Source organism: Andrena cerasifolii, chromosome 3 (assembly GCF_050908995.1).
Source record: "Andrena cerasifolii isolate SP2316 chromosome 3, iyAndCera1_principal, whole genome shotgun sequence".
Lineage (NCBI taxonomy): Eukaryota > Metazoa > Arthropoda > Insecta > Hymenoptera > Andrenidae > Andrena > Andrena cerasifolii.
In genome coordinates this window covers 21,379,716-21,406,676 of record NC_135120.1, presented here as the reverse complement: position 1 = coordinate 21,406,676, position 26,961 = coordinate 21,379,716, and the positions used below count along the sequence as shown (strand labels likewise).

Sequence of the window (26,961 nt, the reverse complement as noted above, 5' to 3'; positions counted from 1 at the left end):
TTCCCCCCTGAATATTGATAGATATTAATAATAATTAAACTCAGGGCGAATGCACGTGACCTTCTGCGTTTCCGTGGATGGGAATCCGTATTCGGAGATTATTTTTCCAAGCCGATAATAAGGGGTGGGCGAAAAGAGACGGCTGGGAGGGATTCGAGCGGAGACGGCAGTGAGGCGTGATATTGATACTCCTCCATCTCTCGAGGGGTGACGTCTCCTCCCTTTTCTCCATCACGCTCTCTCCCCTTTTCTCCCGAAAACCCGGACTCCCGACTCGTGTCTCATACAGCACGTTCCTCTCTGCCTTTAAAGCCAGTGGCGCAGCAGTGAGCGAGCAGGATTTTTACGATAACAGATTACAGGATCTGGACCGACTGGCGTGAGTGAAAGGGATCTAGGAGCTATCGTTTCGAAGTCAGTGGAGCTCGACCCCTATTTAAGGGGTACTGGCGGGGGGATCGATCCTGGAATCGATTCGAAATAAAACTGTTTTCGCGCTGACTCGCGAGAGGGTCTTAGGTGGACGAATGGAATTTAATAATCACTGTTCGATCATGCTTTGGAAGAAATACAGGAAACGCGTTGAAGAAGGCAGGTTTAATTAATTATGAAAAGAAAGCAGAGCCAAATCTGATACTTCACAGTGACAAGGAGTCGGAGGATACTGACTAACACAGTGCCCAATGAATCCCGATAAAGGAGAACGAATTTCCATTAAGCCGGAGATCCAATCGCTGCTACGTATTTACAGGATAAGCTTTTAACCGGTACAGAAAAAACAGATTTCTGAACAGATGGAAACATCCAGTAGAGGAATGTCTAGTGTAATTAACTTTCTCGTCATCCCGTGATCGCGAAACACGATTCACCGCCGGCTCGCGTTCGAATCTCATCGTTTCACCTTTCAGCTGCAGCTGTACGAGGGTAAAAAAGAAATAAACGAAAGCCAAACAAAAGCCGTTATGGATTTAATTTTAAGCGTACACCGCGAAACGTTGGACAGTCGAACGAGAACGGTGAGGAAGAGAGAACTTTCGGAATCGCGGTCCGCGCTTTATCGAACCTCGAAACTTTCGAGGGGGAGAGGGGGGGGGTACGTCTGGATTACAGAAGCCGGATAAAGAGTCGAAGAGTGGGAAACGGATCATCTTCACCCCTCGCAGAATTCAGATTTTTCGCGAACCTGTGCTCGCGGGTTAACGACCCTGAAGAAGCATTGCGCGACTTCGTTGGAAAACGGCGCACACCTTTTCTCCATTTTTTCCCGAATCAAATTAAGCTTCGGCACCCAGTAAATCGAGATGCAATCCTATCTCACAGAAGGACACGCGGTGTGCGCGTTCTGGTGTGTGTCCTTGCTTCTTCCACACGTACTACTACGATACTGTTCCGAAGTGTGTAGCTCTCTGAAGTATCCTGTCAAATTTTAAATCCCGTCTATGCGAATATTGCGACCATAGTCTGTTTAATATGTAAGTTTGTCATTTCATTTAAAAAAAAAAAAGGAACAGCGACTGTACCATTTACGATGGAGTCATATTCAAATGAATGACTTGGATCAGGGCAGACGTTGCTTTCACACAAAGTAATCAGAACACAGTGAAATAGATATGCCACTGAAAAACGCTGCTCCCGAACATTATTTACGACCTTCCGCGCGTGTTACCAGCTGTGCACGCCATCGCGTTTAATAAATTCATTTCTAGGTTCTCGTACGACTTAAGGGGGAACACCATTGTGACGACCGGAAAAGTAAGCCATTTTTAAGAATTTTTTTTCGGGAATAATTTGCAGTTTTCGTATAAAATTTGTATTGCCTACCTTTAGTACAATGTCCTGAGAGAGTCTAAAAAAATGAGTAGAAAAACATGCATAAATTTTAGTATATCAATTAATCTTCTAGATCGCTCACGCGCGCGGGTAGAATGTGTAACTATGGAAAAACAGGTCCGAAATCAAATTTCATTTTCCTTGCAAACAATTTTTTTGAAATACGCTCCACAAGCTGTCCATCTTATTCGCGGATTTTCTAATCTTTCTCTTCAAAGCGCCCCATTTTTACAAAAATAATTTGTTTAAAAAATCGGTGCGTGCAAAATGAAATTTGATTTCAGACCAGCTGTTCCATAGTTACGCATCCTACCAGCGCGAGTGAGGGGTCTAGTAGATTAATAAAATTAATACATTAAAATTTATGCATGTTTATATATTCATTTTTTCTCTATAGTCTCTTAAAACATCGCACTAAAGGTAGATAATAAAAACTTTAAATGAAAACTGTAAATTATTGTTGAAAAAAATTCTTAAAAGTGAATAACCCTTAAACTTTTCCGGCAGTCACAGTGGTGTTCCCCCTTAATGGTACTCACGTTTGAAGAACAGCTGGATCTATCCCGATCGCCATTTTACAGAAAAGGACTGCCCAAATCGAGGTTCCCGTTTCCAAGAGATACGGGCCCGAATGCACGACGAGGATTGCTCGCGAACACATGGAATTGCGATTGCACGATAGAGTTTCGGGCGTTTTCGTCGACCGGTTGGCAAACTGGGTTCGGAAATACGCGAACCGAGGTTTGGGGTTGTATTGATCGCAGCCGGCTGCGCGGGGTAGTGACTGAAACAGTGGGTACACCTCTAGTCACCGAAGTAACAAACGAAATTCGGACAGTCTCGGTCTTGGCCGATCCCGTTTCTACAACTAATGGCGCCTTTCCCACCCGGCGGTGCCGAAAAATAGTTGCGGGAGCACGAATCCCGTGGCCCCGCAATACAGGGAATTCCAGGCACGTACGCGTTATTACCGCTGGACGATAGCATCGCCGGAGATAGGACGAGATGCAGCGAAGTATAAAAACGAAAGCACCGCGGTGCGTTTCGGAGGGGAAGAATAAAGGGGGGAGAAACGAACGACAGCCACGTAAGCGTGCAGCGTCTATCGCGCGGCGATCAGACCGCAACCGCGAAGTATGTAATCTGAAATGCTTCGGCTTAACTGTGTTTACGAGCTCACCTGTGATCGAATTAATACGCGGCCAGGATGCACGCGGAAACGGAGAGGAAAGGAACGCATGCCGCGTGGAGGAATACGTGGCTGGTTGGAACATTACGTGTTCCACGATACCGTGGCGAGGGCTGGGAATGGGGTGGTTCGGTTGGCGCGATAACCCGCGATTACCAGAAACGCGGGGGTAGGAAAGAATTGGATCGATGTTCATCGGTTAAGCCAATTAATCCGCGAGCTTCGCGGGGAAATGGCTCGTTGGGGTTACGTCTGTGCGAAACCACACTGACATTAGATCGTTAGAAGGAAACCATCTAATGGACGCAGTTCTATTAAGGGTTGTTGCGTTGCGGGAGTATTTGGAAGCATTCGAAGAAATAAGCGCGTCATTAAGATTCTTCTAGCTTATTCCTCTGAGTGCCTCGTTGGATTGACTGCAGTGCGTTTGTAAATGGTTATGTGAACGTAAGTTGATAAATGGTAATTGGTAAGAGCCCCGAAAGTTGTTGGGGGTTCGGAAACATACTTTCTGACATTTTCTAAAAACTGAGCAGAGGGCTGGATTCGTGTTAAAGAAACTCAGACTTTAAAAAACTTTCTCCTACGCATAATAGTTCTCGAGATACTCCAGAAGATATGTTTCCGACCCCCAAATTTGGGGCTGTCTTCACCCCTTCAACATGGACGATTTTTCACTATTCTGCAAATCAGCAGTCTCAACAAAATCGGCGTGTGCGGTTCGATATGTTTCCTTGTCAGTTAACGTATTCTGTGTGGTATCTTAAAATCTCGCAAGTAAGATTAACGCACGTTTAAATTTAGGCTATGATTCACGGTCATTGATTCACTTTGATATGCAAGTCTCTTATGATCGATCAACACGGAAAAGAAACGTGGAAATTCGAACGAGAGGAGAAGTGAGACAGAGGGAAGGAGAGGGAGGTTGAATCGGCAGGATTGCAGTTCGGTGCATTGCCTGCAGTGCAGATAAGGGCCTTCGGTCCCTCGAGTATCACGATGTCTCTGCATGCATCTGTGCTTTCGTACGCGACCGATAGAACAATAATGCATTCCAATTTTCCTGCACATAGTTACATCTGATTCACGTACTGTGCTCAACGAAAGTTTCTACGAGAAGCTGACATGTAAAATAGCTCGCAAATATCGGTATGCGATGTAGAATTTTAGCCCCTGCTATTCGTTCTACCACTCTTCTGTTGCGTATCCCGAAACTACTTTGCGTCAGAATTTACTAATATGTCTTTCACTCACATGTTTGTTAATGTTTCCACTACGTACGATTATTTTCAGTAGAAACGACCAATGATATTTCAAAGCTCGTTAGGGATCGTATTTCAATAACAATTAACTTTTGGTACGAACACAGGCGCAATATTAATAATGTATTTATCGATTATAACGTAATAACAACATTAAAGAGTAGAATAAATTTCTGGAGAATTACACGAACCATTCCCATAACCTGCACTATATGTGTATTTTCAACGGTAATATAACCATGCAGCCAATCAGCCACTGGCTACCAATGAATCGATAACAGATGAATGGTTAATAAATAATAATTCCGCAGTGGCGCTTGATTTTCTCCAACAAATGAGTGCTTCTTCGTTTAAAACTTTCAAAATATATTCTAATGAATTCATCATCACGCCCATTGTTCCGAATCCCTCGAATTTCATACACGTTCCACGATCTCATTGCTAAAAGATGTTTCTCACGCAACACACAATTGCGACGTTTCGAGCACACATTCTCAATTATTCGTTAATCAATTCTGGTAGACGACCCGTTAAAAGGGCTACATTTTCAAAAAGTGATAGTTAACAATCCCCCGCGCTGCTTTCCCCATTCAGACGTCACCCTCCCATAAATTGCCCACGTGTCAGACGCACCGCGGGCGCTCGCTAATTAATAATATCGCCCAACGACGACGAAGACAATGACGAAATCAAATTGCCACGTTTTTCCTGGCAGCTTATCCGATCGCGGCGGCGCAGAAGCGGTGAAACGTCCTTCTAACGCGACCGACGACTAAAACGCTCGAGTGCCGCTAAGGACCTTTAATCCAGCTTTTATCGCGATCGTGCGCGGATACGTGATCGCGGACAAGGATTTACCGCAACGGCTCACCTCCTCCCAACCAGGCGGAAGGTGTAGCCTTAACCGACGTGCAAGTAATCGGTAAGCTTTACAACGACGGAGCGGTTACTTTTACTGCCACGGTCAACGCACGGTTGATTGCGGCATTAGAAGAGGTGAAGGTGGTTTAAACGAGCGCCACGTCGCTCGGTTCGGTGCAGGAGAGGAAGCAATGAAACCGGCGCAGTCCTGTTACCCGCGTGGCCACGACGCCGAAATGATGGCTCCTTCCGAACACGATTGCCTTTTCCCTTCAACGACGTCTACGTGTCGATGGATCGGTTACGCTGCACCTGAGGCCGCGCGATCGCGAGACACCGCGCGTCCATCTGTACGCCTCGCGACGACGAACACGGCCCTCCGGTCGGCACATGGCAATCCGCGGACACGTACGCGACAGCATCGCTTCGTTGGGAGATCAAAGACAGAAACGAGGTGGTTTCATGACTTGAAACACCGATGGTGAAAGAAACCGTGGATTTTCACGCGGAAATACCCTCTGGCAGGGGGTTGCGAAAGTAACAATCGAGGGATTATTGATGCTGTTCATATTTTCAACCACTTGCCATTGACTCTACCCTTCGACATGCGCGTCGACAAAATTATTTTTGAAAAAGATTTCACCTTGCAATCTCCAGCTTCCACCTGTATTAATCATGGACAGTCCCTTCACTTCCTACCCCTTCTACCCTTCAAGCAGAAGTGGCGCGATTCGGGGCGAAACCGCGGAACAAACCGGTGCAACAACGGCTGCAACCACGCAGCCATCCTCGCGGCAGATAAAGAAGAAACGCCGAGAGGGACTGCAGCGAACGCAGCCAAACTCAACTCGTAGACTCGCGCCTGGCGTATAATGGCGCACAGAAGTTTCGTTGAAGGCCGTTCGGCCGGCGCGTTCTCTCGCAGGAATAAATATTAAATCTGTACCTGGGGGGTATTCGCGTCTGCCGTCCCCTACCCCGTCGCTTCTTCCTCCTGCTCCTCCCGGCGTCGTTAGAAAAGAGAGGGAAAAAAAGCCTGCCAACGCTCATATGCAAAAAGCAGAACAGTGTCTGGGATAACGGGAGAACATTAAAGTGGGCAGGGCAGGGCCGCTACACGGAATGAATATTTAAAGGAAACCTCGGCTCTCCACCCAGCGCCCTGCAAAGACCGTGGGACGTCGTGGCCTGCACGTGAGGTGGATCGCGCAGGTAGGGAAGGAGCTGAGAGAGGCCGGTCGCGTATTTTGCGGCTGGGTACTATTTTCATGCCCGCTGGACGGCGAACTTCTTAGCTGTGCCCTCCGCTACCGCCCGCAACATTCCCCAGGAACACGTACACGACGGCTTCTTCCGCTAATCGACTAAGTTCCTGGGGAAGCGGCCTGCAAAACTTCCAAGTCGGCCCAGCCAGGGTTCCACGCACGTCCCGATCGGCAACCGTCCACCCTTATCGAATTTCAACCGCGTGATATATGTAAAACCATTTCTACCGGTCGACGTACGCGCCTATAAAGAACGAAGGGTGCATAAAAGTTATCGTGGCCCGTCACGAATTATTTCTAAGTTGCCCCGGTTTCGGTATGTTCCTCGGAGGATCGTGACAGAGCGTAACGTATTGCTGGGGCGACAAAATGTATTGCCGAATTGAGAGGAACGCGCCCGTCTTGTGTCGACTCTGCTTTTTGAGGCAGTTGGGACGCGCTCTTTCATTTTCGAGCAATGGGAAGCGTTTCCAGTCGGGTCGATACTTACAAGGGAAGATCCCGAACCCGGAAATTCAAGAAAATTCTGAAACTTTGTGAATATGTTGGGAATTTCCTCCTGATTGCAACCCGATTCTTGTGTGCTGCCCAAATTCACTCTATGGGGGTATATTTGACCCCTGAAAATCCGGATATTTTCGGATTTTGTGTTATAACTCGTGAACTGCAAAATAATTTTTTTATCAAATGGTAGATCTAATTAAAAGAAGTAACTTTTGTCTTGAAACTTGTTTTCTATCTCTTACAGTTTGAGAGTAAAATTCTCTAGATATTCACAAAGTTTCAGAATTTTTTGAATTTTCGGGTTCGGGATCTTCCCTTGTTAGAAACAGGTGGAAGCGGGTGGAAATGGCCCCATAGACGAATGGTCACATTTACAGTCAGATATCAAACAGATCAAGAGCACGCGCGTTGCAGATTACGCAATAGAAACTGTAGCACGTGATGCCTACGTAAGGGACAATTGGTATTAGAATCCCCAGTAATATTGTATTCCTTAAGGGGTCATGCTCGGTCAGGAGGCCGAAAAAAGGGTGGTCTTTGGAAATTTTTTACTCCAAAGCTATATCACATTTCTCAAAAAATCTTTTTTCCTTTCAAGGATTGCACCTAGTACTGTGCATCGTAATTTTTTATTTAAAAATATTTATCAATAACTAAGTTATTGTCCATCACTCGAAGGTTCTCTAAAAAAGAAGGCTTGTAAGGTTAAAAGGAAAAAAGATTTTTTGAGAAATGTGTTATAGCTTTTGAGTAAAAAATTTCCAAAGACCACCCTTTTTTCGGCCTCCTGACTGAGCATGACCCCTTAAACACACCTCGACGAAAGATTTCCCTGTGGCACCTTATTAAATTGGAACCAATAGCTTCGACAATTACCGTGTGCTCATGTTTATGCATGTTTGACGTGGGTACCCAACGGGGCACCTTACGTAATTCAATTAACAGGACAAGAACGGACGCACACGTTTGCGGACGTAATTAAAAGCAGCGTTGACATTCCCTAAAAGCACGCTCGCCGCGATTTCACCCTGAAATTCGAGTCTCCTCGGCGTCGTTTCCAGGTGGGCGACAACGTCATTTTTACCCTTTGGAATCTATTACCCGCGAGGAACGTTTTACCTTTCAGGGAGAATTCGCGCTCGCACTGTCCCCGGCTGTTCCCTGCGTGTCGCGCGCTGCGCTATCTTTCGATATTGCCGATCATTTCGCGGAAATTAATGCAACGTTATCGCTGCGTAATAATGGTAATGAGGGGGGGGGGGGCTTTATATCTACGCGCGTACTCGCAAACGCGAGGAAATGCTAGACGGGCAATTGCACTTCGCCGGCGCGAAATGGGTCGGCCGATTACGTTGGAAATACGAAGCACTTTCTGAACGCGTACACGATGCCAATCCAGGCGCCGTAACGTAGCGCAAGTGCGTTCGTTGCACCGCGTCGCGGAAAATTGCACATGTAAATCGCGATCTTTCCCCGACGCCGCGAACGCCGCGGCCGCTGTTTCCAGTAGCGGCGTTCTTTCAATTGGACGATGCAATCTCCTGCTCCACGGACGAGCGCGGTTAGGAGGAAAAGTGTTCGATGATGATACGGAGCAGCGGCAGTTTGCGAGTCTCCTTATTGCTGGATGCTTGCAAGCCGAGCATCCTGGAAGATGCGGGGATAATTTCGACCCCGGCAGCGTCGAGCGATTACGACGCAGTGAGTACGACGGTTGCTTTCAGAAATAGGAAGCTCGATAGAGATCGGATCATCGAAATTACGTCGGGCATATCTTTCCTGTATTATCGTTTGGAGATAATCGAACGCATTATGTTGTACGACGAAAACTTCGAGACAGTTTATAAAGGATAACTATTCTAGAGAAAGCAGTGAGAAAAATTTCTCATTTCAGGGGTTCGAGATTCTTTCGCGTTTGTTTAATCTTGTTTTCTTTCTTGCTGTTATTATCGCAAACACGCGAGTTTGCTGTTTATTACACGAAGGTTATGGGGCTAAATTCTGACGACCACTCAGCTCGTGTTGCGGGCGGGGCTTCATTAAAATTTCGCGCTAATGCTCGCATTCGCGGATTAACAATTGCCGCGCGACTTTGGCTGTATTCTCGGCGTGATGGATTGAAATATCGAGCATCACATTTATTCTGCTTTGATGCGGGGAACGAATACGCGCCGCAGAATCTGGAGGCTTTCGTACTGATAATATGTGCAGGAATGAATATACATGGAGTACATGATCAAAAAGATTCGTTCAGGAGGAGAAAAGTTGGAGGAGAAGTAGTTTTCATCCTGTGAAAAGCCAGTAAGATTAAAAGGGCCAAAAGTTGAGAAAGCCGCAGAAACGAATAAGGAGAACGAAGAAGAGAAAGGCCAAGAAGGAAAAAGAAGTGGACGGAGGCCCATACACGGTAGCAAATGAGGGCACAGATGCTCCGAGTGATAAGAGATGATGGAAAGTAGTTCCTGAAAAGAGCCATCGCTGTAGCTATTCACAATAGAGAAGGTCGTTGTGGTTCAGGCTGCAAGACGCCGCTACTTGTGGCGAATAAATATTTCGCAGGTGGTTGAAAGTACACGCGCATGCCAGCTAATATTAGCTGATACCCTACATTACACGATGTTGAACTTTTATAATGAATCTTGAAGCAACAAAGCCATAGAACATGTTAAACCCGAAAGAAACGAAACGTGCCTGTACGAATAAAATCGATAAAACGCGTCAGAAAGCCAGTTAAACAAACTATCGCATAAAATTCTGAGCGACAGTATCAGAATAAAAGTGATTGAAGAAAAAAATATTGATGGTATCCAGGTAGTTGTGGAACTGCGTAAATAGAAGCTGTATTGCCGTGGAGCAATATGATTAGAATTTGATGAGGATATTCAGAGTCAGGCTACCCGATATCAAGGATCTATCTCTAGGACCCTTCAGATCCCTTGAAACCTCTGCAACCCACACAATGCCTCATTTCCAGGATCGCTACAGTCCCAAGATTATCACTATCCACTGTCCATTCCAATGATTTCCTGTACTTTGAAAACGCCTACCAGTGCAGCGTCTGGTTTACGACCATTCGCTCATTATCATAAGGTGTGACGAAACTTCGACATGCTTTGCCTTGTTCCCAGAATGTCCAACCAGTATCAGTCGTCCATGGATTAGCAATGAGGGTGAGAGGGTGAACCCCGAGGATTTGCTGTTCGGGTAATTGAAAGCTGGCGTGAGCCTCAAGGCGCAGAACGCTTAATAGCCAAAGTTAGTCGTGTTTCTATGCAAATTAAATGCTTATAGCCATTGAGAGGTAGGCCCTGTAGAAGGGCGACGATAGTGGTAGTGGTCGTTCCCCCTTGTTGTTTATCTACGGGAAAGGAGGGGGTGGAGGGGTGGGGGAGGTTCTTGGTGGACTCGTAACGCAAGTAGTTAGTGCCTGTGGGCTGCGACGAACGGCCAACGTGTGCGGAATAACGATAAGCTCCTAATGCCGCCGAACAGGGGCCATATTTATGTGTCTCGCATGCCCCGCGTTTTTCTTCGTCCGTTATTGCCACTGAAAGCGATCTACAGTTTCGAGGCTCCGGCGTCGTTTTAGCATGCACGTCGCAGCCTCGGAAATATCGAATGGAATCTAACAAACTGGGATAAGCCCGCGTCAGATAGAGGGGCTACGCACGCCCGGGCTTTGTATTTTATTAACACGCGCGGATGGATTTGGGCTCTCCGAATGTAGCTGAAAAAAATTCCCTCGGCCATCTCGTCGATAAAGGAAAAACTGATCGTAGGTACCTACTTCTAAGAAATCGCAGTTATTTTTCAGGCTGTTGATTTCTTCCAAGTCTACGCAATGAAATGCTTAATAAAACTCGTTTTCAAATTCCCTCTCGATAATCCGAATATCACGCAAGTTTACATCCTCCATCCGACGACGGGTCGAGCACAAGTCGGGCGGGCGCGCGAGCGTTAAGCAACAAGGATTTATACGGTCCCCCTTCCAGAAGAAAGCATTTTAAAATCCCGTGGCGCGGACTCGCCGTATCTCTGGATCCAAGGAGACCCCACCTTAGTCACGATTAACGCATGAACACCCCCGACGCGCGTGCCACACAACACCAGGACGGACGACAGACGACCGACGACGAAGAAGACACGAGAGAAAGGCGTAACCCCATCCGACGGAGGGGACGTCTCGCAGAGACTGCTGTTTACACTTAACTTTATTGCTTTCCGGGCAAATGCGTGCGGCTGAGTCAGCTCGGAATTAAAACCCCTTTCGTGAGGCGCGGCTATCAGTTGTCGCTGATCAGCTCGGATGCGGATGAGGAAAGGAAGAAGTCCTGGGCGCCCCCGGGGCGAGCGCCCGCGAGAAAGGGGTGGCGGTTGGCCCGCAGACGCTTCCGTTCCCGGGAACCAGCCCCTCGTTCAGCCTTGGTGGACAGAGAGCCGCGCTGTGAGTTGTTTAAGGACCCGTGCCCCGATATCGGTGGCCCTTCGAACACGTGCGGACGAGTAATATTCGTTTCTCCGCGGGCGGTAGCAGGGATGACGATAAGAATCTCCGTTGGTCGAGTGGCCATTCTCACCGTTTCGATCGATATACGACTCGACCACACGGCCAGGTAATAACGAATTTACACCCAGCGTTGCGGCGCACGCTAGCGGTGGATGTTGCAGCGATCACTGGGCACCCAGAGTCGTTCCTTCTCAAACAATCCACATCGTGGAGATGCTTCCAGGATGGTGTACGTCGTCCTGACGCGTCCAAGGTAAAATTCAATGTACTCTCTGCTAGAACGAGTGGACCTTTGGTATTGTTCGTCAAACTTGTTGAACAAAAAACGGCAATGTTCTTCCGATCTGTGTGCTGAGTAGTGTCACTTGACTTCACTGTCATTAAATTAGATTTGTTTAAGTTGATTCTAAAGATTTTGTTATGAAAAATTTAATTTTTTTCAGAAATTTATGGGTTATCCGATTCGCCCCAAGTTTCGGGGCCAATTGGATATTTCTCACTTTTTGTTTTTTTGTTTGCAGAAGAAACACTTTTATGTTTAATATTATTTTCTATTATTAATCTTAAAGCCAAAGGTGTACTGGTCACGAATGTGTAATAAAAAATTTATTTTTTAATGTTTGACTAGTATTTTTTTACCGTCAAACACAAAGTGATCCGATTCGCCCCGGTCTACCCTATAGCTATTGTTACTGGACGCTGGGTAGTAAACGAAATTTCTACCTTCTAAAGAGTGGCCAGCTGTATCCGTCGGCTTTACGAAGCTACGTACCTACTGCCTAAGGGACAGGTTAGCTCGTGTCGATTGAACCCAGGAATGGGCGTGGACGGTAAACTGCGTTTTGTATGCCCAATTTGCAGACCATTACGGGCACTTTGCTGAAATTTCTGTTTGATGCACGGGAAATTCGTTAAGTTGAGAGGGGACCTTCATCAAATGCGAATTTAACGTCATTAGACGCGAAAAGATGTACTATTCACTAGACGATATGAAACGGAGCGAAATGTATAAACGCAGGTAATTGGATTTACGACGGAGACGAGCATATTCAATGACATCTTCAGGGATTAATAAATCTCTAGCTTCGAGTCGAACGAGATTTACGATACAGTAACCCTCGCCCAGTGTAAAACGTTTTCTTTACACCTAGTATCTGACGAAAAGACCTTAACAGAAACCAGTCCGAGGATATAATTTCGTGAAATCTGCATCGTGTTACAGCGTCAACGGAATTGATAACATTGAAACAGTAGTCATCTAAGCCAACGAACAGGAAGCCTGGACAATAATCTGCAGGTTCACGTGTGCACGATTGCCCGTTTCGTCGCTACGATGATTTGAATGTGCAAGACGGCCGTTCTATTATTGATAGCTCGCGGATGATAACGCACACATCTGTTGCCCTCTGCCGTAACTGGCTGTGATAACCGCAGATGCAACCTGCAAATCCCTTGAAACGATCGTGGTTCTATTCCTGACAATTACGTCACGACAGGGAATTGTAGAACACGAGCAGAGAGCGATACAGTTTCGACGCGCAGCTTCCTGTTTCCAATTCTCTGGTTCAGTTAAATATTATACAATTCACGTATCGCGAAGGGGGATGTTCCTCGAAACAATAACTCGGCTACGTATTTGGCAGAATTTATCTGTAATACGCCGCGCTATATAGCTCGCAGTGCGCGCGCTCTTTGTACAATCATCCAGGAAGTTTAACTTTCTTCACCGGAAAAAGTAATATCGCGGTCCATTGTACCTTTTGTGCCTGAATTGTAAATTCTCCGCGGAATAAAAATATGCATTTTTCTCTCTCGGCTTCCGTCTTCCATCCATCCCCCATCTTTTGTCCTCCCCCTTTATAATTCTTCACGGCGGTTTTTGTAATTCAGTCACAGTTCTTTACTTTTGCTCTTGTTTCCCCCCCCCCCCTCAACTTTCTTCTCTCCGCCTTTCCGCGATAACTAACTCCCCCGTGACTTCGCCTTTATTCGTCGGCTGCGTTCGTACACTTTGTTTAATCTGCCGGCATCGATCGGGTGTACCTTATTGTCGTTCAATTTAACGCTAGCCACGTAAATAGAGAAAATCTCCGTTCTCCCTGGTTTCTAGTGAAATAGTTACAAAAGGCCATGATCGACGTTTATGAGACGCGAATGAAAAAGCGACCACAGCAAAATACTTTGCACGCGGCATTTTATCCCAGACGCGATTTAATTCCAGGGGCGCAACAAGGATTAAACGCGGCGGACAATTTAGTGAAAAATAAATTACAGTTATTGGCCACTAATACGTTAATCCCGGCAACACCGGTGGCACACATAAAACGCCCGGTTGCTTTATTTTTTAACGCGAGCTCGGGGCGGTCTCTTCTCCTTTCTTCGTGAAATATGTTCTTAATAAATATCACTCTCCATAAATGTGGAAAATATGTTCCTAAGGCCCTTTAACGGCAGGGAAGGGGGCGCACGATGGTCGCGTAAATTCGCACAGAATGAAATTTCCCAGCCCCCTTCCTTTCTTCTTCCTCCTTCTTTTCTCTTTAGAAACAAAAAGGGAATGTGTGGGAAGAGGATCAACGATTGAACGGGGAGGCGGGGGATGTGCAATAATGAAGAAATAAATTGGCAAAAATGTGTAGTCGAAGCAAAAAGACAGTAGCAACTGGAGGCAGGTACAAAGAGCAGGGGTGAATGGGGATGGAAGAGAGCGAGGGAGCGAGACAGATGATGCCCGAAGTACCTGAAACCGGAAATGCCCGTGTACGCTTAGGGCAAGGCCGGGGGAATACGGCAGAATCTCATTTAGGCTTTTTACTGGGCGATCGGTTAAATAGCGCGCTCGTTCGAGACCGTTCAATCGAACGGAATCGGGCGTTTCACTGGAACTTTCAGCGGCGGGTATGCGAAATACTTTCACCCGCGCCTGGTCTTTTTAAATGCCCCCCGACACGATTGTTTCCAGATCAGTTAAACCGTAAATCGTGATCCAAGGGAGGATTCGCGGCAGAGCGCTACCCGGAACCGTATTTTTCCGCGGTCAGCCTATCTAAATTGAAATCGTTATCGAAGTTATTATTCGACGGAAATTTCATTCTGCCTGCCAATCGACCGTTCTTAGTCGCAACAACGCTTTCATGAATGCATCGGCGGCTGCAGTCAATCAACGCCGAAGGTTAAATTAACCGTCACGCGACAGGAAATGACGATCAAATAAAAAATATAAAAAAAAAAATTGTGTTAAACGATTTTATTAAAAATGTAGTAAAAACTATATTAAAATGCACTAAAAACTAAAAAAATAATTATTTTTATTTAGATGGTGGTATACTACGAACGCCTGCAGTTTTAGTTTTACTATTCGTACATACGTGACGGATCATTTTTCGATAAATTGTGTATTTTCGGTAATCGCGATGCGACTGGCGTCCCGAACGCGGCGGCTTTTTGTCGTTTTCGTAAAGAATGCGAGTGGCTCATTTCAAGTCGTTTGGATTTGTGGTTATGAGTTATTATTATTATTATTATTATTATTATTATTATTATTATTATTATTATTAACGGGTAACCCTTTAGAATGCAAAAGATACAAAGCATGAAGCATAATACAAATGTAAGCTTTACAAAATAAATTAAAATAAAGTAAAGTAAAGTAAAATAAAATAAAAAACATAAACAGTGTGAGTACTTAATATTCAATTACGAACACTCAAACAAAAGTAATCGGAGGCCACTAAGGGAGATTTATTGATGACTGGGTAATTCTTTCACCCGCTCGGGGTTATTTTTTTTTTAAACATTGCATTGTCATCCAAACTACGCACGCCTGCAAAGTTTCAAGACAATTGGATAGTTGGAAGTGGGTTAAATTTGAGTTGCCACATTTGAACAATACATACAAACAAACAGAGGATCGAAGCTGAATAATAAAATAATAAAATCGTTTAAAAAGTGTAAAACAGAACGGGAGAAGTAAACGCGAAACGACTGAAATTTTAAAATGGAAATGCGGTTGTGACGGGTGTTACGTAATTTTTTTTCAGAGTATCGAACGTCTACGGGAGGTATCCAAACCTTCAGTGGCAAGTTTTGGGCAAATTTATTTTCTAGTGGTTGTTTCGGGGCTGCTTCTCGAAAAATCTGCTTCCTTGGCAAACACCTAGCATATACGTTTCAACGGCAAAACTGGGATTGTTAGCAGAGCGAGGATACCCGAGATGGTACACATATAAAAGGAGCAGGCATAAAGAATTACTTGATTCTCACGGTACACGACTTTTTCCCTGCTTCTTTTCGCCCATATCCGGCAGGCCGCCGATGCCGCGACTGGATGCCTTCAAAAGGCAGAGCAAACAACGTTACAGAAGCGGTAAATAAAATGAAAAATCTTGACAGGTTTTTAGTTTCTCCAGGGGGAAATAAAATTCTCCGACATTACGTTGGAGGCACACCATTTCACAAAGCGGTGCACAATATGTTCAACGTAACGATATTAAAAGCATGGTGCATCAAGAATTATATAAACGACTGAAGGTTGGAACGAAATTCAATCGACGAGCGCAACAAAATCTGATTATCCCCTCTTGTGTATCAGTCGTGACTTGCGAGCACCTGTATGCAGACAACAGTGGAAGGAAAAAGAACAAGACGTAACAGATTAAATTAGCCTCGGCTGTAGCTGATTAATGGACAGTGATATTTGTATAAATAAAACTACAGCACTACCAGATCTGCAAAAATTCCGAAAATAATACTGTATCTGTCGAATGCTGATCAAGAGAAAGTCTGTTTCTGATTTGGAATTCAATATGAATATGATTTAATAATAAAACGCAGCAGGGCTATATTCTACGTTAATCCATGAAAGTAAATGTATCATCGAACTAGCTAATAAAGGAATCGAATCAACGTTGCTATTGCATTTGTTCTCCCAATAGGACATATTAATTCAAGAACACTAATAATAGAGTTGAAATAATAAGCTACGTATTAGAAAGAAATTTGCGAACTCTTAAATCCCTCTCGATCCTCAGAACCGAGCAAACGGAACGTTATTTCCTTGCTTCCTTGCGCGTACTAAAGGAGGCCTCCCCAGTCGATTGGGAAATATTTAATAACGGTAATGCTACGGGCTCGCGGAAGAGCTCCTTTTGCATGTAAATACGCGCCACTACTAACTTGTAACAAGGGATGTGCAACTGCGCATTTGCGTCTGCCCTGCTCGCTTCCTTTACCTCGTGCAATTTCCTCCGCCCTCTCGATCTTCTCGTCCAATGGCTGAATTCAATTTACCTCGCGATAAAATCGTCCGTTTTTCTAAACGTCCGATTCACCGTAACCTTCTGGAGCGACCCCCGACTTCCAGCCATTTCTGATCTTCGTGTAAAAAAGGGTCCCAGTGTTTCGTGATTGGGGTGTCTGACGGCTTCCAAGATCTTTCAACTACGGTTTTTTTAAACGAATCTAGCGATAGAATCAATCATAGATAACGAGGAATATACTTGATCAACATTACGACACACTTATGCCACGATTATAAATCCTTGACGACAGTGAAATAATGAAATAGATATTCTATTGAGAGTATTTGTAAGTAACATTGCTGGGTGATTAAAAACATTCATTTTCGTCAAGTATGAGACGGAAGCTGCACTTGCATAATTCATGAAGGTTGCAAGATATTAGATGCTGATAATATGCAGCCTCACACCTTCCCAAACGCTCATCGTGACGAAAAATGGCGGTATAGATAAATGGCGTCGTTGAAAAGTGTGTCAGCAAACAGCCGAGGACAAGTGTACACAGAAAACGAAGGAAAAATGTTTGAACAAACCCAGCCTATAAACAGCCCCTTTTTAGAGACAGCCCCTTTTTAATCCGTATAAAAACGCTGCATTGTTTGATCGAAACACTGACCACTATACGAGCCAGGCGAATACTCTAGTAAAATTGCGGCATCGAATTGAAACTGCTTGCAAAAAATATAACAACCGAGATGTTTTCAAAGTACAAGTCGGAGTGTGGGAATAATTATAATTAACAGCGTGATTGTGATACGGAGCAATTTGTTAATTGGAACGTTTCCTTTGCCACGAGTTACTCGAATAACGAAAAGGCTTGAAAAGCTTTTTTATAAAGTCACACACAATGAAATTGGAACTGGTTTCATTTTTCAAAATTAAATTCAGAGGGGTATCTGTACAGGGTAATATTCTACGTATGTCTGACTAATGCTGAACATTTCTACTGAACGCGTCGACGTGGAATACAGGTGTTTACTCGATTCACGAGGATTTCTGTTATCGAGTTATAGAAATGATTGATACGCTACGATAAGTCAGAAATGACCATTTCGTCTGCATCTCGGCTGTGTATCAATCATGCTGCAGTAGCTAGGGAAAATCGAATGAACGTTCCCCTGGTTTCATAGCCGAGATGTAAGCCTAATCGACATCAATAAACTGGAATCTCGACCAAAAGCGAATACCAAAATTATCTCAATGTATCTGCAAGATATAATTTAATTTTTTAATATTTGAACCTCGGTTTGGTCCACTATCAAGAGTTTTATTCATTCCATTTCACGCGCCACGAATTTCATATTCTGGTACGAGATAATTATTAGCTGGAATGAAAAAGTGGAGAAAAATTGCACACGTGTGTATTCAATGTTCGTAAATCCATAAAAATATATCAAAGTTAACGTAACGACCGAAACAATGGCAGAACGAGTGTAACACGATAAACGATGCGCCAACTGAGTAGTACTCTGCCAGCTGGCGGAAATGAAATTTTACAGAATTTAGAACAACGGAAAGTTAGAACCACTGTTTGGTTTCAGCTTTTCGGTGCGTCCTGTCGCCAGATTTCCCGGCGAGCGCTCAACTGTCGTGTAAATCTCGGAACGACACGAACACTTTCCGAAACTTACCATCCAACTCCGAAATTCAAACTCGAAACTTGATTAAAACTCGCCTCGGCGAATCCATCGATTTGAATCGCAAAAATAGTCATGCATCATATTACCTATAATCACCGTATTAAACGAAACCAGACTGCTCAAACGATGGGTACAATTCTAACGAGACGTTCGAGACCGGCTTTGGTCAAAATGTTCAAGCAGAAGTTCAAGGAGACATAAGTGAACTAGGAGACAGTCAAAATCAGTCCATCGGACTGCCATCGTTTTCAACGGCGCCGATAAATCAATATCTCGCGAGCAAGAGGGCGAAATGAATTCAACAACGACATATGCTCGACAACCGCGGTGGTCCGCGACCGGGAGAGAAATGTAAATTGAAACGATAAAAGGACCCTCATCGAACTCCTGCCCGTTTTACGATTTATAGCTTACTGGCTGACGCATCAAAGGAATCCAGTCGAATCTACTTGGCCCCACGGTTTAGGGGCGGATCTGTGGAGGCCGTATCAATTAAAATTGGTTACGGTACATCCGAGAAATCTCGCAGCGAGCAGCCTGTCATCGAGAGGGCCCATCGATCCAGCGGATCGGTCGTAAAATAAAGATTTGGCCAAGAGGGTGGCTCGTGCTCTCTTTCACGAGGGTTACTTTGCCCCACGGGGTCCATGCTGCTGCACACGTAAACATTCACTCTCACACACACACAGCGGTGTCGATACTATAGGGGCGGATCTGCTGTGCTCGGCCTGAATACTGATTCTCCACGGACGCATATATTACCCACGCGGATAAAAGATATTTGCATTTTGATGGACCGTGCTGAGTGCATTTGACGTTTCATATGCATTCCTCCAGCACGTCTGTGCGCGTACGTACGTGGCAAAGCGCGAAAAAAATCACCCTCGGCCCTCCTACATCGGCCGCGGTATATGTATTTATTTCGAGCGCCTCGAGGAGCCTTTTGAATATCTACGCGGGGGGTGAACGACGAGCCTTGAATCGAGAGGAGTCTTCCCCGTCCGGGGGAGGACCAGCAGCTTCTCGGGTCTTCTTAAGTCCTCGCCGCGGGACCGTAAACTGCAGAGTCGCGGCGGAGCCAAAGCAGTTTTAAAAATGCAAGCCGGCTAGTGTAAACCAGGAAACGAAGTTGGAAAGATATACACAGTGGGACAGAGGTTCAACGTCGCAGTGGAGTAAGACTCCGTGAAACGACTCTTATTTAACGAAGTCGCGAAGACGTCCGCGGAAAGAAAAAAAAAGAGGACGAGTCAGGGGAAATAGCGGCAACTTCTGCTTGATATAATTAACTGGTTTTCATAGAGCACCCGGCGAAGAAATTTCGCTTGAATAAACATTGTAAATTATAGGACACGTCTGTGTAAGCTCGCGTTTGGCGATCGTTACAGGTTTATTTTATCTGTTTGCGAATTCCCCCGATCCCTGCTCCGCTGCATATCGCGTCGATGTGATCTGTTTGACTCGCATTTTGCCAGTCCTCAACTTTCCTCGCGTGTAAACAGAGACAGCAATATGCAAATACCGCAGCGATGAATGCTGGCTATGAGCAACGGAATATGAATGTTGGCTAGAAATTATTCATGGTCGCCGATATTAAACGCTTGCCCGGCGAGGCTGTCGGGGAATCAATTGCCGAAAACGTCGATATTGGCCCGGCTTGAAACCGGGATAAACGCGAGACTGCGGCCACAATGGCCCCGAAAGACGTGGCAAATTGAAAAATCACCCATCGGTGAATGCAACATAAACGAGAGGCGCCCGGCTGTGTTCGCGTGCCCGCGCGAGCACGAATGGATGAGCTCCCTTCGAAACGAGTTAGAAACGAATTTTTCTCCGGCGATATCTGGCGGCGGCCAGTGACTCTGGCGCAACAGCAGAGGATAACGATTTATCTCGAGAGCCATTAAGTAACGCTCGAAGAACTGGAAGTCGACATGCTTACCGTTATAGTTGCGCCCTTCGCTAGCCGGCGGCTGTAACTCGCAGACAGGTCCCCGAAATGCAGTCTTTGTTGCAACTCTCAGGATCTCGCAGTTTCTTCAGAGGAAGCGTCCCGTCACTTCATGTCTCGGTAATTGCTGTCACAGAACACTCTTGCGCGAGCAGAGTTGCGTCTTCCTCGCTTCCGACCGGCGAACTTTGTCCGGGGTTAGCATTTCTGGAAAAAAGGAGGAACGCTTTGAAGAGTGTACGTGCGGGCAGAATGCGTGGGAATTAATTGCGGGCCTGGCAGAGTTTTCTGTGATATCTTTTCGGTTAGTGAAGTGACAGTGAGCAGCTGCGTGCTTATTCAATTTTTCGTTAATAGGCTTGGATATAGTATGTACTTCTGCGAGCATCGAGAACATATCGCCGCTTTGATGGACCATAGAACTGATTCGTAATACTCTATCCATTCGTCGTCGGGCGACACGTGGCTCGATAGCTTCTGCTATGAAACGAAGACACGGTTCCCGACAATTTTCCGGCACTCTCACCCCAAAGCACGTATAACGCAAGCCCTCCCACGCTCGAGCAACCTGCAGCGAGCATTATCCTTCCTTCTGGAGCAAGTAACCGAGAGAAACTTGTGCCACAAAACAGGAAAATTACTCCTTTGACGCGTCGCAGGTACTAGCGGCGGAAAAAGTGGGCCTGAGAGAGGACCAGGGGGAGCCGACAGGAGCGGGACGAGGACGAACGAGGGAACCGTGGAAGTTGGAGGAAAACTTGGGAACCCGAGGGAATGCTTGAGAAGCTTTATAACTTCGACAATCTTAAATCGACAGAACTACCGTGTCCGGCGGTCGTGGAGGGTGTCGGCGAGCGGGGGACGAATAAACGCGTGCAGCGAGGGAGGGCACGATGAAGAGGACAAGCAGATAGGCGGACAGGGGTTGAACGAAAAGGGAACGTGAGAAATAGCTGTGTGTATTACCCGCCGGTGGTAGGGAAAGGGTGGCAGCCAGGATACGCTTTGACACTGTCCATTGTCTTTCTTTTATGGGCTCGCGTGCCTTCCAGTGAACAGATTCGAGAGCCCCGGTTGTAACAGGCATGGTGAATTCGTTAAAACGAATTGAACGGACATAAAAGAGAAGGCTTGTGAATCTTTGCTCGATCCACCTTGAGTAATTTAAGAGACACATAGTTTAAGTGACAATGGATACAGATGATTCCTCCATTAGAAGAATTTGTGTTCCTACTATTCCTCTAAACAGCCAAGGGAATATTTAAGTAGCACGGCGTGGAGGAACTAAATTCTATCTGTCGCGACTAGTGTTGGCTAGAACCGTGATTTGTGAATCACGAGTGATCCGATCACGTTCGTTTCCAATCACGGTGATTTTTCACAGTGATCCGTGATTTTCGTGATAGCTTCTGATTGGTGGAGAGCATAGCTGCTCTTTTGTGCTCTTTGCACGCGCCACACACCTAACCCCAATTTCTACTTTCCCTCGAAACATTCTCAAGTCCTCACTGTTCTTATAGAATCTCAGTTGTATATTTTGAATCAATGTAATCGTTCTTGATCTATTTAAATTAACGAATATTTCTTCACTTTAGTTAAAACGTATAATGTATATATGAATACTTTAGTCAATCAAATCAGTGCGTGCATACATTGACTATTTATGAATGTATATTATATATATATATATTCGCCGAATTAGCACGCTTTGACTGTAACACAAGCTATATCTAAGTATTTTATAAAAAATAATTCAATCAAGATCAAGAATTACGATCACAGTAAACAATTCACTCAAGTTAAAAAAATCACGATCAAGGTCGTGATTTAACTTCAATCACGACCGTGATCGTGATTTAACTTCAATCACGACCGTGATCGTGATTCTGCGATCACTGTGATAAATCACTGTTAGCGATTTTGCACTCCGTCCCTAGTCGCGACAGCTCTGGGCTGAGGAGAGCCGAGGCGGTGGGACAAAAGGAATCGACAGGCCGCGTTAATTTAATGAAAAATTCCCGATCGTGTGACGATCACACAGCGTTGTTGTTCGCGGCACGGCGCTCCTTCTCTGTAGCCGTCGAAGAACAAGCGGCGAGTAACTAGAGAAAGCTGGTATGGAATTAATGACGGCGCGTTCAGCCCCCTTGTCTTCTCGTCGTCTACTTTCTGTCTGTGAACGAACCACCCCTGCAGTCGACGTTCCGCCGAAGGCGCAACGCATCGACGAACAAAAGGGAGCTGTCTCGAATAAAGTTAAAACAGTGCAAGCTACCGGTGTAGGCAACAATCGGAAGGAGAGAACGTGACGGAGCTGTTCCGGGTCGCGGGTCCCCGAGGGGAGGGGGGTTGGAAAATACCTACGCAACCCCTATGCCCACCCGTTCTCGCCTGTCTCGAATCGAAGAGTCGCGTCGGGGGTCGCGATGCGTCCCAGCCACCCCTCCGCGATCTCTCTTCTTTCCTCCCTGCGACGATCCCTCTCCCTCGCTCCCTTCGGCCAGCCGCGTCCCAAGCCCGTGCTTCTACCCCTCGAAAAAAACTCGGCTTGCATTTCAGTAAAGAGCCAACCCATCCGCGTGCATGGACAATGGGACCAGACGCCCTGCTAGACGGTCGACAACGCCCTTTCTTTTCGCAGGCACGCGTGTGTCGGCGCTTACGGCAGCGTGTGCGTGGCCGACAGGGAATACACAGTGTCTTTTCTACCCCCTCTTCACTCTGCCATCCAACTCGCTCGGTCGCTCCTCTCCTCTGCCGCTCTTCACGTGTGTCTGACTTCTTTTTTTCAAGGGACCTGCAGCGACGGCGACGCTGTCTCGCCCTCGCTTCCTGCTCGCGCCGAGCCGCGCCGCCCGAGAGGGTGGCCACGGGCCTCGGTTGGTACTCGCCGAGCCGTAAGCACAACATCGTTTGTGGAAATTGCACGAGCCATCGATTTCTGGCGTAATGACGCGATTCGCTGAAGTCATTACGTGCAATTACCGGGCCTCTGATGTTGCGCCGCGTGTCGCGCGAAATTTGCGTGAAAAGGTGGACGCAGCCTCGTAATTAATCAATCCGAACAGCACGCAGACGGGGAAGAACCACCTATCTATTCGTTACACTAGCCCCGATTACTTTGCGACCATACTAATCGACTGATTACAGAATCGCAATGAAAAATCAGATCTCTTCCCGACTGCTCCCCTATTTGCTCTTGCTCGTTACGTCGAGTGCACGAACCGCCGCGGACGTCTGCGAGCGCGCTCCAGTTCGACCGTCGCACAGTGGTCGAAAATGACACAGTCGGCGTCAAAATTCAATTCCCACGCCAAATCGAGAGGAAAATCAACGACCCTTGGTATACTGGGGTATTAGGTATCGCTGATTACGAATCCGTTGCAGGTTTTTCGAAAAAGAAGATGGCGGATCCAATATGGCCGCTCAAAGTTGACAAAAACTGGAAAAATACGAATCCTATGAAAGAAACACGTTGTTTATTCAAAACCTTTGACGTGGGAATTGAATTTTGACGCCGACTGTCATTTTCGACCACTGTGCGTCGCCACAATAAAAATCACGGCTAAGTCTGCACCGGCCATTATTCAAATTGTAAACACGTCTAACAATGGGAACGTTACTTTCTCTCCCCTACCTGGTTGCTCCTGGATTTTCAACCCTCTCCCCCGTCCCCCCATTATTCCCGTCGTCGAGTCGAATCAGTCGAGTGCATTTACGAAAGTACCTGTATTCACACCTTCCATGTACGGCGCCGAGCAGCCACGAGGCGTAGGCTACGAAACGGGAAGCCTCTGAATTCTTTTGTTTCCGTGTCTGGGCGCGCGGGAAACAGCGGCGCAGCTCTGTGGCTGCTCGTTAAAAAACGAAAAGGGTCCGCTCGTTTGTCCTCGCTTTATTTTTCGTTCCATCTCCCTTTCTCCCCCACACGGCCACTACTTTCCTCGCAGCATTCGAAAGTAATAACCCGCCGTTTAATAACAATATTATGTCTGGATACATACGTCTGGAACACAGACCGCGAATAAACCTCAAGCAGCGAGGGTGGCGAAAGGGGGGTCGGTGGCAAACAACCGGCGTGGTGGACGTCGAGGATCCGTGGGGCGAAGGCCTCTCCTTTCTTCCCCGCGAAACAAAAATGTCGCTCGCCGAGTTTCTTTTGCCGCCGTACATAACCATCTGTGCCACTTTTCATCCGCTCCTCGAGACTGGGAATTTAACGGCCGGTTTTCTGACTGGGAGAGTCCTAAACCGAGGCTCCAGACCATTTCTACGGAGGCTGGAGTCTCGAAACAACGCGATACAGGGAATGTTGGAGGATATTCGAGACTTTTAAGCTATGCATCACAAATTGAATTTAAGGTGAATAAGTTGGAAACGATACTTTCCGCACAACAGAACACTGTTGATAAAGGAACTTGTAAGAGGATGAAAGAACTTTGCAATGATTAATATCGCAGTATTACTGCGAGTTAATATTTATTTGATCGTGGAGCAATCGTGCTTCGGTTATATATACTCGAACGTACTTGAAAGCGTTTCAGCGACTTGCAGCAGAAGAAAGCCTTCAGCCAATGTTCTTTAACTTTAATCGCCAATTATACTCCTTCTATTCAAACTTCCATCAAACGCATCGATCACCTTGCTATGTTCCTTTTCAAGTGAACACGAGCTCACTGAAGATCCTCTGAACGTAATAATAATTACTCCGAGAAATGGGAATAATGGGACTCGAAAAATACCCGTGAAAGTATTCATTCGTATTCATCGCGCGGTGTCGTTTCCTTCGCATTTCCAAAGAAACCAAAGTCTTAACAAACTTCGTGCCTGGTGCGTGAAATCACGTGTTCTTCAAGCTTAAGATTTCCAAAGGCGACGACGCCGACAACCTCTCGGTTAATCTGAAAATCTGGGTACGGTATATTAATGATTCCGTTCTTGGAAGATTCATTGTTCCCGAGGATCTATCACCGGGGATTTGGTGGTCCTCTGTCATCGTATCTCTATAATACCCAAGCTACAGCACCCTTGCGCTCACCTCCTACTGCCCCTTAACAACAGTTCAATTAGTTCCGACTTAACGGCTTTCAGTTCCGGTGACTCGTGACCGGAATGTCGGACAATTATTCGTTGGGCGGAAACTACGTGGCGCCAATCTTCGCCCCTCGGCGAATAAATCCTTTCTGAGTGTCAGTCGATTCCACCTACGCAGGATTGACTGCCACTTTCACCGCGGACTGCGAGCACTTTGCGTGACCGCCTTACACAATCAACCCCTTTGCTTTAAGCGTACTTAAGCGTGCCAAGACATTTCTTTCAAAGCACCGTCCGATGATATTTGAATGCTAGTCTCGTCAAGCATTACTCGTGCAATTAACGGCAGAGCATCAAAGGGAAAGTGACAGACAGATACACAGTAGTACTATTTTCCACCATCGAGCAGACTTTGTGCAACACAACATCGTGCATGGCGGTCATCGTCGGTTAATTACAACGAACGCAGACCCACTGCCAGGCTGACAGGCTACTGAATCGTCTTTCCAAGGAGACATACCAAACAATGGATGAAGCGAATAAAGTGGCTTTCTCTCTCTTTGGAATCATTGAGCTTCACAAAAAGTTTGCATGCTCGTAGCTGATAAAGTCGAAGTCGTGCAGGCTCGCATTGGTTGGTGTCTGGAGAGTAGAAGAGATCGACAACCACGAAGAAGATCATAGGATCAAGGGGGGTTGAAAGGCTGGGGCGTGGAGAGGCAGCAGTCGAGGGCGGCTTAATGTGTTTGCGCGAACTAGCACCTATCTGAAAGCGTCTGGCAAATGAAATACCGTTGCGTACGTAAACGAGCTGTCAGAGCTCCCGCGAGTAAATAACTAACTTTCTTGGCTCCACGTGGCGTCTTAAACCGTCACGGGAAGCTCGTTACGTGCTCGATGTCCTACCGTCGCCGCGGCGCACAGTGGTCCCAAATCGCCAAAAGCTGGCCGAAATTCAATTTTCGAAGTATATAGCAGCTTTTTGCTATTATAGCAGATTTGTTGTATATATATCAGTGCATCAAATACCACTTGGATTTCTTAAATATAGAGGAAGTGCAGTATATTTGGAATACCGCTATTCCAATTTACCTTCTCTTTATAAACTTAAAAAAACATGTAGATAAGAAAATTATTTGCTTCCATGATTTAATCAGGCTCAAAAATCACAATGTAAGAAGAATCTTAGGTAAATATAAATGGACAGCGCTGGCCCAAACCGACGCGGCGGTAGCCGTTACGCGTGAAATAAAAGCCAAGCTTTTAACTATTCCAAATTACCTTCACCTTCGGTGTTCCGAATTAGCAACATGGCATCGAAACCTAAAATTTCATGTCACAGTTTGTACTCTCGAAATTATCGCAAAACTGACACGTAACCATAGAAGAAACATGTAAATGAGTAGATTAAGTGTTTAACTCAAATGTTTTGACATATTCTAACCATGATTAGAACGAGTGAATACGCGCTGAAAAAGTTTTGCAGATTGACGTTTTCTTATTCTGCAAATTAAATCGAAAATGTAAAAATGGCGGTTCATCCCCAAATGTTATTCGTTAACAGGCCATTAGCCCCTATTATCTACGGCGTTAGAAATTAAATAGCGTTAGTAGTTTATTA

At 45.9% G+C, this 26,961-nt stretch overlaps 1 protein-coding gene across 3 annotated transcripts in view; it reads right to left on the bottom strand.

Annotated features, from left to right (window-relative positions):
• The window catches only part of Sema2a (Semaphorin 2a), a 475,650-nt gene that overhangs the window by 340,352 nt on the left and 108,337 nt on the right, over positions 1-26,961 (bottom strand). For all 3 annotated transcript variants that reach the window (XM_076808047.1, XM_076808049.1, XM_076808048.1), the window contains one exon: positions 20,298-20,513. The gene's annotated coding sequence lies outside the window, so the exon portion shown is untranslated. The remainder of the gene's footprint in view (positions 1-20,297; positions 20,514-26,961) is intronic.